The following is a 16,841-nucleotide window of genomic DNA, read 5'->3' as shown; positions in this document are numbered from 1 at the left end:
ACGCCTCATCAAAACGGCTAAAACGGGCTACCATAATTCGACCACTACACATCTCATAAATATTTAGAAAATTTCAGACATTTTTTTTTTTTTTTTTTTTTTTTTTTGAGACATGGATTATAACTAGGTCGTTGGGGAATCAACACTTTAGATTTGTTAATGAATATTATTAAAAATAAAGATACAATTAAAAATAGTATTGAGGAAGAATATGATATTCCTCATAATCTTGATTTATTAAATCAATGGACAATTCCAAAAATTAATTATAACCAAATTTATAAATATGGTTATATGGAAAAATTAAGTTTCAAACAAGTAGTTAGAACTACTGAATCAACAATCTCTCTTAATAAAGAGGAGATGATAATGAAACTCTTAAATAATAGAGAAATAATAAGATATAAGAATAATGAATATAAATTCATTCATATTGGTTTAGTGCAAATCGCCTTTAAACCATTAACATTAGAAGGTCTTCCAGAAAGCTTTATAGCAGTCCTAAGAGATGGAAGAAATTTAGATTGGAAACAATCCCTAATAGGTATTGTTCAATCTAGTATGGCACATGGTCCAGTCTATTTTAATGTCTACCCAAATTTACAATTATCTTTAACAGATGTGAATATCACAGATGCTTTAACATTAAATGTTAAAACTAATGGTTATAATTATACTCCAGGTTCAGAAGTTATATGTGTTTGTTACAGAATTTATTACAAGCCATTATATACTTTGAATCCTAGATGCAAATTGGTTGATAAACCATTAAATGAAACAATAGTTATAGAAACTAATTTTGGTAAGTCAAATATTACTACAAGAAGAAAAATTTAATGGGAAGAAATAAATTTTCCTGATAATTGGGTATTAAAAGAAAATACCCCATCTCAATCTTATATTGATAACAATCCTTTAGAAATTTTACAAACAACTGAAGGAAATGTTCAAATACAATTTGAAAAAGTTACACCTAGAATAACTAGGTCTTTATCAAATTTTCATATATCTCCTTTAGCATATACTGTTAGAAGTCCTTCTAGAGCTTCAACTTCTCAAATAAGAGAAAAATATCCTGAAAATAATAATAGAGTTAATGAATTAAGAATTAATTCTGATAATATAGTTAGAGGAATTAATAGACCCCAACAAGACCCGGAATTAACCGAGTCAGAAATGGATTTCTCTATATCATGAATAATATAGAAAAAATTGATTTTAGACCAGGTTCCCTGGTAAGAGATAAAATAAATTCTGAATTCCAAGATCCTAAATGGGAGGAATTTAGAAAATGGTATTTGGAAAATTTTGAAATAAAACAATTACTATATTTTCGAGATGAATTTTATAAAGAATTAGAAGAACAAAATTATATTATTTATTTTGTTCCATGGTTCTTTAATAAGTATGTGAATAGTATAATTTCTACTATTTACAGAGAATATGATTTAGGAGAAAAGAAAATAAAATCTATTTTCCCTCCTCAAACAGGTTTTAAAATTGAAAAAGAAAAGGTAACAATGTATTACCAAGCTTTTCAAAAATTACTGGAAGGTGATACTTTACTAGTAACAATTTTTCACCTAAATAAATTATTTAAACATATAAATTATACAAATTTATGTTTAATTATATTAGGAGAACAACTAGGTTCTATCCAAGAAAAAATTGAGGAAATAACCTCTTTAATAAAAAATAAAAAGGTTTTTGAAACAGGAGAAGCCATAGCCGTTCCAGCTATTCAACCCCCTCCTGAAATAAGAGATTTTAAATTAAAATCTAATTCTGAAATATCTAAATTATTAGATACTAAATTAGAATTTATTTCAGAAAAAATGAAAGGTTTAAATATAAATACTCTTTCAAAAGAATTTTCTAAATCCACAAATAAAGAAAATTATAAAGAACAAATAAACTTAGAAATTGCTAAGTTACAGAATAAATATGCTAATAAACCTAGCATGAATAAATATTATTATGATAGACCAACTCCTAAAGATGTCTTAATAGAAGAACAGGAGTACATAATAAATAATTCTTATAGTGGGAAGAACATCTATGAATGGAATATAGATGGTCAAACTGACACCCAAATAGCTAATACTCTACATCGAATGATGATGTATTCTACGATATGTAAAGCAAATGGAAATACAGATGGATCTATTGCGAAAATGATAGTAGCAGGATTTACTGGTCAATTAAAAGGATGGTGGGATAATTATTTAACCCTCCAAGATAGAGAACAAATTTACTCTTCTGTAAAAGAAGAAAATGATATTAGTCAAGAAAATAGTGTGTATACTCTTGCTATCAATATAATGGAACATTTCACAGGCAGATGGTCTGATAATTCTGAAAATATTAGAACTCTTTTGCAAAATCTAAAATGTAAAACCCTTACATCATTTAGATGGTATAAGGATACATTTTTATGCAGAGTAATGGAATTACCAGAGAGTAATAGTACTCATTGGAAGTCTAAATTTATAGACGGTTTACCTCATTTCTTTTCAGAAAGAGTTAAACAGAAATTGAGAAAAGATAATATTCATATTAATTATGATGAATATACCTATGGTAGTTTAATAGGTATATGTAAAAATGAAGGATTAGCTTTATGTAATGAAATAAAGCTAAATCAGCAAATTAAAAGACAGTCTTTAATGGAAAAGAGACAGTTAGGCCAATTTTGTGATCAATTTGGCATGGAGAAAATTACTCCCCAAAATAATAGAAGAAAAGATTTTTCTTCTCAAAAACCAAAAAAAAATTTTAAAAGAAAAAGGAAAAGAGAAGAGAGAAAAATAGATAGAGATAAGAAAAGGGAAATTAAACCCTTTGAAAAATTTTATAAAAAATCTTTTATAATTTGCAGAAAATGTGGCCGTCCAGGTCATAAAGCAGCAACCTGCTGGGTGAAGAAAAAATTGAATGAAATAAAAGATGATAATCTTAGAGAAACTTTAGAAAAAATTATCATAGATCCTAATAATACTTCTGATGAATCAGAAGCAGAATCTTCATATGAAGATATAAATGGTTTAGAAGATAAAAGCTTTATCTCATCTTCTTCAGATGATAATAAAGAATGTAATGAAGAATGTTGTAACAATGAGATAAATGATGATTCAATTTATGATATTATATCTCAATTCCAAAATATGGAATTAAATGTTATAACAAATGAATTTTTAGATTTACTAAAAAATATTCAAGATGAAAAAATTAAGAAATAAATGATTTTAGACTTAATAAGAAATGATAAATGTGAATCATCTTCATCTAATGAAATTTTTCAACCTTATACTTTTGCAGAGGTTAAGAAACAATTAAATAAAAGAAATCAACCAAATAAACAGGTTGGTATTGAAGAATTAAAAATTGAGATTAATAATCTAAAAATAGAAATTAATAATCTTAAAAATAATAATAATAATTTAGAAGAAAGAATTATTAATTTAGAAAAAAGAAGATTGGAAATTAATGATGTAAATTTTCCAAAACTTCAATTAGAAAATTATTTAAAACAAATAGAAGAAATAACTTCTCAGAAATGGCATATTAGAATCAAATTGATGATTGATAAACAATTTTTCAAAGAATTTACTGCTCTTTTAGATAGTGGAGCAGATTTAAATTGCATTCAAGAAGGATTAATTCCTTCAAGATATTTTCATAAAACCACCCAGAAATTAGGGTCTGCTGGTGGAAAACCATTACAGATAAGTTATAAGCTTCCTAATGCTTATATCTGTAAAAATAATAAATGTATTCCTAATAGTTTTATTCTTGTTAAAGATCTAACAAGTCAGGTAATATTTGGATCACCATTTTTTAGAAAAATATTTCCTTTAACAAAAGTGGATGAAAAAATTTTAAAAGGAACATTTCAAGGTGAAGAAATATCCTTTGAATTTATTTCTGAACCAATCACTAGAATCATCAATAATATGATTGATGATTTAATTAAAGCAAAAATAAACCAAATAGAATTTTTAAAACAAGAAATAAATGAATTAACTATTTCAGAAAAATTAAAAAATCCTAAATTACAGGATAAAATAAAATTGATTCAAAATAAGTTTTCTTTACAAATATGTAATGATCACCCAAATGCTTTTTGGGATAGAAAGAAACATATTGTTTCACTTCCTTATGAGGAAGATTTTAAGGAAAGACAAATTCCTACCAAGGCTAGACCTTGTCAAATGAATTCTGAATATTTAGAATTATGTAAGAAAGAAATAGAATCCTTAATAAACAAAGGATTAATTAGAAAATCTAAGTCTCCCTGGTCATGTACAGCGTTTTATGTTAATAAACATGCTGAGCAGGAAAGAGGAGTTCCTAGATTGGTTATAAATTATAAACCACTTAATAAAGTGTTAAAATGGAATAGATATCCAATACCTAATAAAAAGGATTTATTGGACAGGCTGCATGATGCAGTTATATTTTCTAAATTTGATCTAAAATCTGGATATTGGCAGATTCAAATTGATGAATCTGACAAATATAAGACAGCATTTACAGTTCCATTTGGACATTATGAATGGAATGTAATGCCTTTTGGGTTAAAAAATGCACCCAGTGAATTTCAAAATATTATGAATGATATATTCATTCCTTATTCAAATTTTATCATTGTATATATCGATGATATTTTAATATTTTCAAAAAATATAGAAATGCATTTTCAGCATTTAGAAATCTTTAAAAATATTATTATAAAGAATGGTTTAGTAATTTCTAGACCTAAAATGATGCTTTTTCAAACCAATGTTAGATTCCTTGGTCATAACATTGACAAAGGAGTTATAATTCCAATACATAGAAGTATTGAATTTGCTTCTAAATTTCCTGATAGAATTTTAGATAAAACTCAATTACAAAGGTTTCTTGGGAGTTTAAATTATATTTCTCCTTATTATAAAAATCTTGCAAAAGATACAGCCATCTTATATGATAGGTTAAAGAAAAATCCTAAGTGTTGGTCAGATGATCACACTAAGGCAATTCAAAAAATTAAACAGAAGGTTCAAAATCTTCCATGTTTAAATCTTGCTAACCCAAATTGGAAAAAAATAGTTGAAACTGATGCTAGTGACATTGGTTATGGAGGAATTCTTAAACAAGTTTCTCCAGATAATAAACAAGAATATTTGGTTAGATTCCATTCTGGAAAATGGAATAATAGTCAAAAAAAATTACGCAACTATTGCAAAAGAAGTTTTAGCAATAGTAAAATGTGTTTTAAAATTTCAAGATGATTTATATAATCAAAAATTTATAATAAAAACTGATTGTCAAGCAGCTAAATTTATGTTTGACAAAGATTTTAAACATAATGTTTCTAAACAAATGTTTGCAAGGTGGCAAGCTCATTTAGCCCCTTTTGATTTTGAAATAATTTATAAAAAAGGATCTGATAATAGTTTACCAGATTTCTTGACGAGAGAATTTCTCGATTCTATTTTGCAGAATTAATGGGAATTAAAGGACCATTGAAAATTGCAATTGGAAAAATTCAAAGACAAATTGATTTTGAATCCAGAATGAGGATGAGACGTGCCTTAAGAATAGCTGAATATAATATGGATTATTCTTTATATCCTCAAGAAAAAAATTTTCTTATAACTAGTGAATGGCATCAATATTATATTTTTAAGAATCGAATGAAGATTCTTCAAGAAAAAGAGATAATAATCTCTTGTGCTTAATTTTTATTTGCAGGGATGGATCCTCCATGGCGAGGAAGAGGCCGATCCTCCAATAGAGGAAAAGGCAGAAATTCTCATAATAATTCTGAAACAATTATTGGACAATTTGGTCAAAAGAAGCTAATAGCTTCCAATATTGCTAATATAGCAAATTCATCCAGTAATACTGGAAAAAATCGATTTAATGATCCTGAATATCAGGAATTCCTAGCTTTCAAAGCAGCCAAGGAAAAAGGAAGCAATACTTCATATTCAATTGTTACTCAACCAGAAGAATCTGATGAAGGTTCTTATGATCAAAATCCTTATAAGGAAATAATTTTACTCCTTGATAATAAACATCTTAAATGGAAAGATAATCCATGGACCTTAATGGAAAGGTTTTTTGATACTGGATCATATCCAGCTGGAATTTATAAATCAAGATTCGTTTATGAATCAATTTTAAGAGCAACCGAATCTGCTCAAATTTTTCATCATAATTCTGGAAATGCTAAGGTTTTTACCTATAGCAAAATAATTATCAAAAGGATAATATCCTTAGAAGATTGGGGAAATTCTCCATTAAAAGAAAAAGAGATGAGTCATCCAGAATCTGGTGCTCTCATCAAATTTAATTATTGGGATTATATTGAAGCTTTCAATAAAGCTTTTCTATATCAAAATCCGATGAAGAAACATTCTTGGTTCTTCAAGATATGTCCTCAGGTTTATAACCAGGATATACCTAATTGGTTTTTAAAATGGTGGATTTCCTATGGAACATCTATAAAAATTTTACCAGAATCCTTTAAAGGATACTATAATAAATGGGTTGAATTATCTCCCAGAATAATTGAAGCTACTCATAATAATGAGTTAATTGAAGGAATGCCTTCTCTATTTTTCTTTTCGGAATTTGGAATTCCATGGATATGGAGATGGTCTTCAGAAGTTGGTTATACCACTCAAAATATTCCATGTTTAAGATGAATTTTCTATACAAAATTTTGGAAGAAATTGACTTCAAAAAATAAAGAAGGAGTCATAGAGGGTCAAGAGACCATTGATCAAATTGAATCAACTCTGGATCTGTATCAAAAACAAATTCAGGTTCAATCTCAAAGAGAATCTCCTAGCCCATTTCAACAAATTGCTAGGAAGATATCAATTAAAGAAGGAAAGGATCTTTCCAGAAAAGATTTACTGGAAAAATACTTTGCAGCCATGGAATAAGATTTAATGAATAATTTTCAACCAGGACAATCTTCATACTCTTCAAATCCATCTTCTAATCAAGAAGAAGATACAATGTTAGCAGGTTATTCTCAGAATCCAGAAGACGATGTCATGGATGAGGTCACCATGAAGGCCAAGACAAAATTGGAAAAGTTAAAGAAGAAAATAATTGAATCAATTGATGATGAGGACGAAATCATGGGTCCCCGATCACATGCGTCTGAATAAAGGAGAATCAATAATTCAAAAAGTTGGGTAGAGGTACAATAATTACAGCCAGCTGCCTAGACAAATAGAATCTCTTTTGGACACAATTGTCAAGATAATTGATGTATAATTATTACTTTTACTGTTGTTCTTTTGTTTGTATTTTTAAAACTCACATTATAAAAGGAGTAGTAGGTTTTTGTATGAGGCAGGGATCAGAAGACTACTGATCAAAAACCCTCTCTTTCACTTGTAAAATATTTTCTTCGATAATAAAAATCTTTGAAGTTTTAAAGTCCTTCATATTTCAGGTACAATTCTTTACTTCCTAGCTATTTTATTTTTATAGTTTTAGCCTAATGCAAGGCTAAACTCCTAAAGTGTTGATTCACACCATGACCTAGTTATAATCCATGTCTCAAAAAAAAAAAAAAAAAAAAAAAATAAGTCTGAAATTTTCTAAATATTTATGAGATGTGTAGTGGTCGAATTATGGTAGCCCGTTTTAGCCGTTTTGATGAGGCGTTTTTAGGGCGTGGCCTGTACTGACCATATACTATTCATATATATTTTAGAAAATCAAGACAATTATAAATTTTTAAAATTTTATAAAATGGATTATTAATAAGAGATCGAAAGATACCCGGTCTCTGATAATTGATTCTGTATTTATGGTATCAAAAAAAAAAAAAAAAAGTCTGAAATTTTCTAAATATTTATGAGATGTGTAGTGGTCGAATTATGGTAGCCCGTTTTAGCCGTTTTGATGAGGCGTTTTTAGGGTGTGGCCTGTACTGACCATATACTATTCATATATATTTTAGAAAATCAAGACAATTATAAATTTTTAAAATTTTATAAAATGGATTATTAATAAGAGATCGAAAGATACCCGGTCTCTGATAATTGATTCTGTCTTAATGGTATCAGAGCCATGGTGAATAATTAGTGTCGTTGGGGAATCAACACTTTAGATTTGTTAATGAATATTATTAAAAATAAAGATACAATTAAAAATAGTATTGAGGAAGAATATGATATTCCTCATAATCTTGATTTATTAAATCAATGGACAATTCCAAAAATTAATTATAACCAAATTTATAAATATGGTTATATGGAAAAATTAAGTTTCAAACAAGTAGTTAGAACTACTGAATCAACAATCTCTCTTAATAAAGAGGAGATGATAATGAAACTCTTAAATAATAGAGAAATAATAAGATATAAGAATAATGAATATAAATTCATTCATATTGGTTTAGTGCAAATCGCCTTTAAACCATTAACATTAGAAGGTCTTCCAGAAAGCTTTATAGCAGTCCTAAGAGATGGAAGAAATTTAGATTGGAAACAATCCCTAATAGGTATTGTTCAATCTAGTATGGCACATGGTCCAGTCTATTTTAATGTCTACCCAAATTTACAATTATCTTTAACAGATGTGAATATCACAGATGCTTTAACATTAAATGTTAAAACTAATGGTTATAATTATACTCCAGGTTCAGAAGTTATATGTGTTTGTTACAGAATTTATTACAAGCCATTATATACTTTGAATCCTAGATGCAAATTGGTTGATAAACCATTAAATGAAACAATAGTTATAGAAACTAATTTTGGTAAGTCAAATATTACTACAAGAAGAAAAATTAAATGGGAAGAAATAAATTTTCCTGATAATTAGGTATTAAAAGAAAATACCCCATCTCAATCTTATATTGATAACAATCCTTTAGAAAATTTTACAAACAACTGAAGGAAATGTTCAAATACAATTTGAAAAAGTTACACCTAGAATAACTAGGTTTTTATCTTCATCAAATTTTCATATATCTCCTTTAGCATATACTGTTAGAAGTCCTTCTAGAGCTTCAACTTCTCAAATAAGAGAAAAATATCCTGAAAATAATAATAGAGTTAATGAATTAAGAATTAATTCTGATAATATAGTTAGAGGAATTAATAGACCCCAACAAGACCCGGAATTAACCGAGTCATAAATGGATTTCTCTATATCATGAATAATATAGAAAAAATTGATTTTAGACCAAGTTCCCTGGTAAGAGATAAAATAAATTCTGAATTCCAAGATCCTAAATGGGAGGAATTTAGAAAATGGTATTTGGAAAATTTTGAAATAAAACAATTACTATATTTTCGAGATGAATTTTATAAAGAATTAGAAGAACAAAATTATATTATTTATTTTGTTCCATGGTTCTTTAATAAGTATGTGAATAGTATAATTTCTACTATTTACAGAGAATATGATTTAGGAGAAAAGAAAATAAAATCTATTTTCCCTCCTCAAACAGGTTTTAAAATTGAAAAAGAAAAGGTAACAATGTATTACCAAGCTTTTCAAAAATTACTGGAAGGTGATACTTTACCAGTAACAATTTTTCACCTAAATAAATTATTTAAACATATAAATTATACAAATTTATGTTTAATTATATTAGGAGAACAACTAGGTTCTATCCAAGAAAAAATTGAGGAAATAACCTCTTTAATAAAAAATAAAAAGGTTTTTGAAACAGGAGAAGCCATAGCCGTTCCAGCTATTCAACCCCCTCCTGAAATAAGAGATTTTAAATTAAAATCTAATTCTGAAATATCTAAATTATTACAGAAAAAATGAAAGGTTTAAATATAAATACTCTTTCAAAAGAATTTTCTAAATCCACAAATAAAGAAAATTATAAAGAACAAATAAACTTAGAAATTGCTAAGTTACAGAATAAATATGCTAATAAACCTAGCATGAATAAATATTATTATGATAGACCAACTCCTCAAGATGTCTTACTAGAAGAACAGGAGTACATAATAAATAATTCTTATAGTGGGAAGAACATCTATGAATGGAATATAGATGGTCAAACTGACACCCAAATAGCTAATACTATACATCGAATGATGATGTATTCTACGATATGTAAAGCAAATGGAAATACAGATGGATCTATTGCGAAAATGATAGTAGCAGGATTTACTGGTCAATTAAAAGGATGGTGGGATAATTATTTAACCCTCCAAGATAGAGAACAAATTTACTCTTCTGTAAAAGAAGAAAATGATATTAGTCAAGAAAATAGTGTGTATACTCTTGCTATCAATATAATGGAACATTTCACAGGCAGATGGTCTGATAATTCTGAAAATATTAGAACTCTTTTGCAAAATCTAAAATGTAAAACCCTTACATCATTTAGATGGTATAAGGATACATTTTTATGCAGAGTAATGGAATTACCAGAGAGTAATAGTACTCATTGGAAGTCTAAATTTATAGACGGTTTACCTCATTTCTTTTCAGAAAGAGTTAAACAGAAATTGAGAAAAGATAATATTTATATTAATTATGATGAATATACCTATGGTAGTTTAATAGGTATATGTAAAAATGAAGGATTAGCTTTATGTAATGAAATAAAGCTAAATCAGCAAATTAAAAGACAGTCTTTAATGGAAAAGAGACAGTTAGGCCAATTTTGTGATCAATTTGGCATGGAGAAAATTACTCCCCAAAATAATAGAAGAAAAGATTTTTCTTCTCAAAAACCAAAAAAAAATTTTAAAAGAAAAAGGAAAAGAGAAGAGAGAAAAATAGATAGAGATAAGAAAAGGGAAATTAAACCCTTTGAAAAATTTTATAAAAAATCTTTTATAATTTGCAGAAAATGTGGCCGTCCAGGTCATAAAGCAGCAACCTGCTAGGTGAAGAAAAAATTGAATGAAATAAAAGATGATAATCTTAGAGAAACTTTAGAAAAAATTATCATAGATCCTAATAATACTTCTGATGAATCAGAAGCAGAATCTTCATATGAAGATATAAATGGTTTAGAAGATAAAAGCTTTATCTCATCTTCTTCAGATGATAATAAAGAATGTAATGAAGAATGTTGTAACAATGAGATAAATGATGATTCAATTTATGATATTATATCTCCCCAAAATATGGAATTAAATGTTATAACAAATGAATTTTTAGATTTACTAAAAAATATTCAAGATGAAAAAATTAAGAAATAAATGATTTTAGACTTAATAAGAAATGATAAAGGTGAATCATCTTCATCTAATGAAATTTTTCCACCTTATACTTTTGCAGAGGTTAAGAAACAATTAAATAAAAGAAATCAACCAAATAAACAGGTTGGTATTGAAGAATTAAAAATTGAGATTAATAATCTAAAAATAGAAATTAATAATCTTAAAAATAATAATAATAATTTAGAAGAAAGAATTATTAATTTAGAAAAAAGAAGATTGGAAATTAATGATGTAAATTTTCCAAAACTTCAATTAGAAAATTATTTAAAACAAATAGAAGAAATAACTTCTCAGAAATGGCATATTAGAATCAAATTGATGATTGATAAACAATTTTCCAAAGAATTTACTGCTCTTTTAGATAGTGGAGCAGATTTAAATTGCATTCAAGAAGGATTAATTCCTTCAAGATATTTTCATAAAACCACCCAGAAATTAGGGTCTGCTGGTGGAAAACCATTACAGATAAGTTATAAGCTTCCTAATGCTTATATCTGTAAAAATAATAAATGTATTCCTAATAGTTTTATTCTTGTTAAAGATCTAACAAGTCAGGTAATACTTGGATCACCATTTTTTAGAAAAATATTTCCTTTAACAAAAGTGGATGAAAAAATTTTAAAAGAAACATTTCAAGGTGAAGAAATATCCTTTGAATTTATTTCTGAACCAATCACTAGAATCATCAATAATATGATTGATGATTTAATTAAAGCAAAAATAAACCAAATAGAATTTTTAAAACAAGAAATAAATGAATTAACTATTTCAGAAAAATTAAAAAATCCTAAATTACAGGATAAAATAAAATTGATTCAAAATAAGTTTTCTTTACAAATATGTAATGATCACCCAAATGCTTTTTGGGATAGAAAGAAACATATTGTTTCACTTCCTTATGAGGAAGATTTTAAGGAAAGAAAAATTCCTACCAAGGCTAGACCTTGTCAAATGAATTCTGAATATTTAGAATTATGTAAGAAAGAAATAGAATCCTTAATAAACAAAGGATTAATTAGAAAATCTAAGTCTCCCTGGTCATGTACAGTGTTTTATGTTAATAAACATGCTGAGCAAGAAAGAGGAGTTCCTAGATTGGTTATAAATTATAAACCACTTAATAAAGTGTTAAAATGGAATAGATATCCAATACCTAATAAAAAGGATTTATTGGATAGGCTGCATGATGCAGTTATATTTTCTAAATTTGATCTAAAATCTGGATATTGGCAGATTCAAATTGATGAATCTGACAAATATAAGACAGCATTTACAGTTCCATTTGAACATTATGAATGGAATGTAATGCCTTTTGGGTTAAAAAATGCACCCAGTGAATTTCAAAATATTATGAATGATATATTCATTCCTTATTCAAATTTTATCATTGTATATATCGATGATATTTTAATATTTTCAAAAAATATAGAAATGCATTTTCAGCATTTAGAAATCTTTAAAAATATTATTATAAAGAATGGTTTAGTAATTTCTAGACCTAAAATGATGCTTTTTCAAACCAATGTTAGATTCCTTGGTCATAACATTGACAAAGGAGTTATAATTCCAATACATAGAAGTATTGAATTTGCTTCTAAATTTCCTGATAGAATTTTAGATAAAACTCAATTACAAAGGTTTCTTGGGAGTTTAAATTATATTTCTCCTTATTATAAAAATCATGCAAAAGATACAGCCATCTTATATGATAGGTTAAAGAAAAATCCTAAGTGTTGGTCAGATGATCACACTAAGGCAATTCAAAAAATTAAACAGAAGGTTCAAAATCTTCCATGTTTAAATCTTGCTAACCCAAATTGGAAAAAAATAGTTGAAACTAATGCCAGTGACATTGGTTATGGAGGAATTCTTAAACAAGTTTCTCCAGATAATAAACAAGAATATTTGGTTAGATTCCATTCTGGAAAATGGAATAATAGTCAAAAAAATTACGCAACTATTGCAAAAGAAGTTTTAGCAATAGTAAAATGTGTTTTAAAATTTCAAGATGATTTATATAATCAAAAATTTATAATAAAAACTGATTGTCAAGCAGCTAAATTTATGTTTGACAAAGATTTTAAACATAATGTTTCTAAACAAATGTTTGCAAGGTGGCAAGCTCATTTAGCCCCTTTTGATTTTGAAATAATTTATAAAAAAGGATCTGATAATAGTTTACCAGATTTCTTGACGAGAGAATTTCTCGATTCTATTTTGCAGAATTAATGGGAATTAAAGGACCATTGAAAATTGCAATTGGAAAAATTCAAAGACAAATTGATTTTGAATCCAGAATGAGGATGAGACATGCCTTAAGAATAGCTGAATATAATATGGATTATTCTTTATATCCTCAAGAAAAAAATTTTCTTATAACTAGTGAATGGCATCAATATTATATTTTTAAGAATCGAATGAAGATTCTTCAAGAAAAAGAGATAATAATCTCTTGTGCTTAATTTTTATTTGCAGGAATGGATCCTCCATGGCGAGGAAGAGGCCGATCCTCCAATAGAGGAAAAGGCAGAAATTCTCATAATAATTCTGAAACAATTATTGGACAATTTGGTCAAAAGAAGCTAATAGCTTCCAATATTGCTAATATAGCAAATTCATCCAGTAATACTGGAAAAAATCGATTTAATGATCCTGAATATCAGGAATTCCTAGCTTTCAAAGCAGCCAAGGAAAAAGGAAGCAATACTTCATATTCAATTGTTACTCAACCAGAAGAATCTGATGAAGGTTCTTATGATCAAAATCCTTATAAGGAAATAATTTTACTCCTTGATAATAAACATCTTAAATGGAAAGATAATCCATGGACCTTAATGGAAAGGTTTTTTGATACTGGATCATATCCAGCTGGAATTTATAAATCAAGATTCGTTTATGAATCAATTTTAAGAGCAACCGAATCTGCTCAAATTTTTCATCATAATTCTGGAAATGCTAAGGTTTTTACCTATAGCAAAATAATTATCAAAAGGATAATATCCTTAGAAGATTGGGGAAATTCTCCATTAAAAGAAAAAGAGATGAGTCATCCAGAATCTGGTGCTCTCATCAAATTTAATTATTGGGATTATATTGAAGCTTTCAATAAAGCTTTTCTATATCAAAATCCGATGAAGAAACATTCTTGGTTCTTCAAGATATGTCCTCAGGTTTATAACCAGGATATACCTAATTGGTTTTTAAAATGGTGGATTTCCTATGGAACATCTATAAAAATTTTACCAGAATCCTTTAAAGGATACTATAATAAATGGGTTGAATTATCTCCCAGAATAATTGAAGCTACTCATAATAATGAGTTAATTGAAGGAATGCCTTCTCTATTTTTCTTTTCGGAATTTGGAATTCCATGGATATGGAGATGGTCTTCAGAAGTTGGTTATACCACTCAAAATATTCCATGTTTAAGAAGAATTTTCTATACAAAATTTTGGAAGAAATTGACTTCAAAAAATAAAGAAGGAGTCATAGAGGGTCAAGAGACCATTGATCAAATTGAATCAACTCTGGATCTGTATCAAAAACAAATTCAGGTTCAATCTCAAAGAGAATCTCCTAGCCCATTTCAACAAATTGCTAGGAAGATATCAATTAAAGAAGGAAAGGATCTTTCCAGAAAAGATTTACTGGAAAAATACTTTGCAGCCATGGAAGAAGATTTAATGAATAATTTTCAACCAGGACAATCTTCATACTCTTCAAATCCATCTTCTAATCAAGAAGAAGAAGATACAATGTTAGCAGGTTATTCTCAGAATCCAGAAGACGATGTCATGGATGAGGTCACCATGAAGGCCAAGACAAAATTGGAAAAGTTAAAGAAGAAAATAATTGAATCAATTGATGATGAGGACGAAATCATGGGTCCCCGATCACATGCGTCTGAATAAAGGAGAATCAATAATTCAAAAAGTTGGGTAGAGGTACAATAATTACAGCCAGCTGCCTAGACAAATAGAATCTCTTTTGGACACAATTGTCAAGATAATTGATGTATAATTATTACTTTTACTGTTGTTCTTTTGTTTGTATTTTTAAAACTCCCATTATAAAAGGAGTAGTAGGTTTTTGTATGAGGGAGGGATCAGAAGACTACTGATCAAAAACCCTCTCTTTCACTTGTAAAATATTTTCTTCGATAATAAAAATCTTTGAAGTTTTAAAGTCCTTCATATTTCAGGTACAATTCTTTACTTCCTAGCTATTTTATTTTTATAGTTTTAGCCTAATGCAAGGCTAAACTCCTAAAGTGTTGATTCACACCATGACCTAGTTATAATCCATGTCTCAAAAAAAAAAAAAAAAAAAAAAAAAAAAAGTCTGAAATTTTCTAAATATTTATGAGATGTGTAGTGGTCGAATTATGGTAGCCCGTTTTAGCCGTTTTGATGAGGCGTTTTTAGGGCGTGGCCTGTACTGACCATATACTATTCATATATATTTTAGAAAATCAAGACAATTATAAATTTTTAAAATTTTATAAAATGGATTATTAATAAGAGATCGAAAGATACCCGGTCTCTGATAATTGTAAATTATTATTACACATATGTATGTATTAGTATCTATGCTACAGATAATATAAGAGTTATGGACCTCTTAAGTTTTAAGAGGTATAAGAAACAATTTTACATGTACAACACACAACGCACAAGGTTAAGAGATTTTAGGTATAATATTGTCTTTTAATCATCACTACTTACGTAAACCATTCTTTAACAATAGTTACACCCTTAGCCCCTCTACTTTAGTCCTCTTTTGTTAATTTAATGAATATTTACACATGAACCCCGTATTTCAAACCAACCACCCCTACAATATTTAAACTAGGGATGAGCTCGGTACCGTACCGGTACCAAAAATACCGATTCCTAAAATCACAAAATCTTGTTACCGGTACGGTTCCAGGACGGTACCGGTATTAAAGGCAAAAATTCGGGAAATACCGATACCATACCGTACCGTACCAGTCCCGAAACTCAAAATTTTGGTACCGATTCGATGCCGGTACCGAATTTGCTCATCCCTAATTTAAACCGCTATAACTTTTCACACGTTAATATTTTTTCTAAAAGTAATAACATCATAAAAACGAGCATCTCATTCTCTTTAATTTGAGTGTGATATTGCTATAGTTTTTAATTTTTAGAAAATTAACATTTTACCTGATTACCGTATAGGCCAATAGGTCAGGCGAGTTTGGGTCATGAGTTAGAACTAGTCGATACAAAAAAGGGTTAGCTTGGTTCGGGTTTGGACATGCTTGGTCGAAAGTGGCCAAGTAAGAATGGGTTTTGGGTCAATGAATGTGTGTCTAGCGTCGCGTAACACGCATAACCTAGCCTTGATACGCGTTGAACCTAGCATCCCACACGAGTAATCAACGTGAGCTACACACGTGGTGTCAATGACGCATGTTTAATGTTGGTTTCATGCATTATGGTGTTGGTTATGTATGTTAAATTTGTACACGTACTAGCTCTACACGAGTTATGTGTTAGATGTTGGGTTACATGCTTACCGACATTAGTTATATTTTTGTAATCGGGTTGCGCATGTATTAGCATTGTAACGCGTTTAATGTGATTGGCTTGACTCGAGTTTAAT

This window comes from Bidens hawaiensis, unplaced genomic scaffold, assembly GCF_021521415.1.
Source record: "Bidens hawaiensis isolate Kalapana, Puna unplaced genomic scaffold, B.hawaiensis_p1.1 tig00014475_1, whole genome shotgun sequence".
NCBI classification, from domain to species: Eukaryota; Viridiplantae; Streptophyta; class Magnoliopsida; order Asterales; family Asteraceae; genus Bidens; species Bidens hawaiensis.
Note: the sequence above shows the minus strand (reverse complement) of the source record.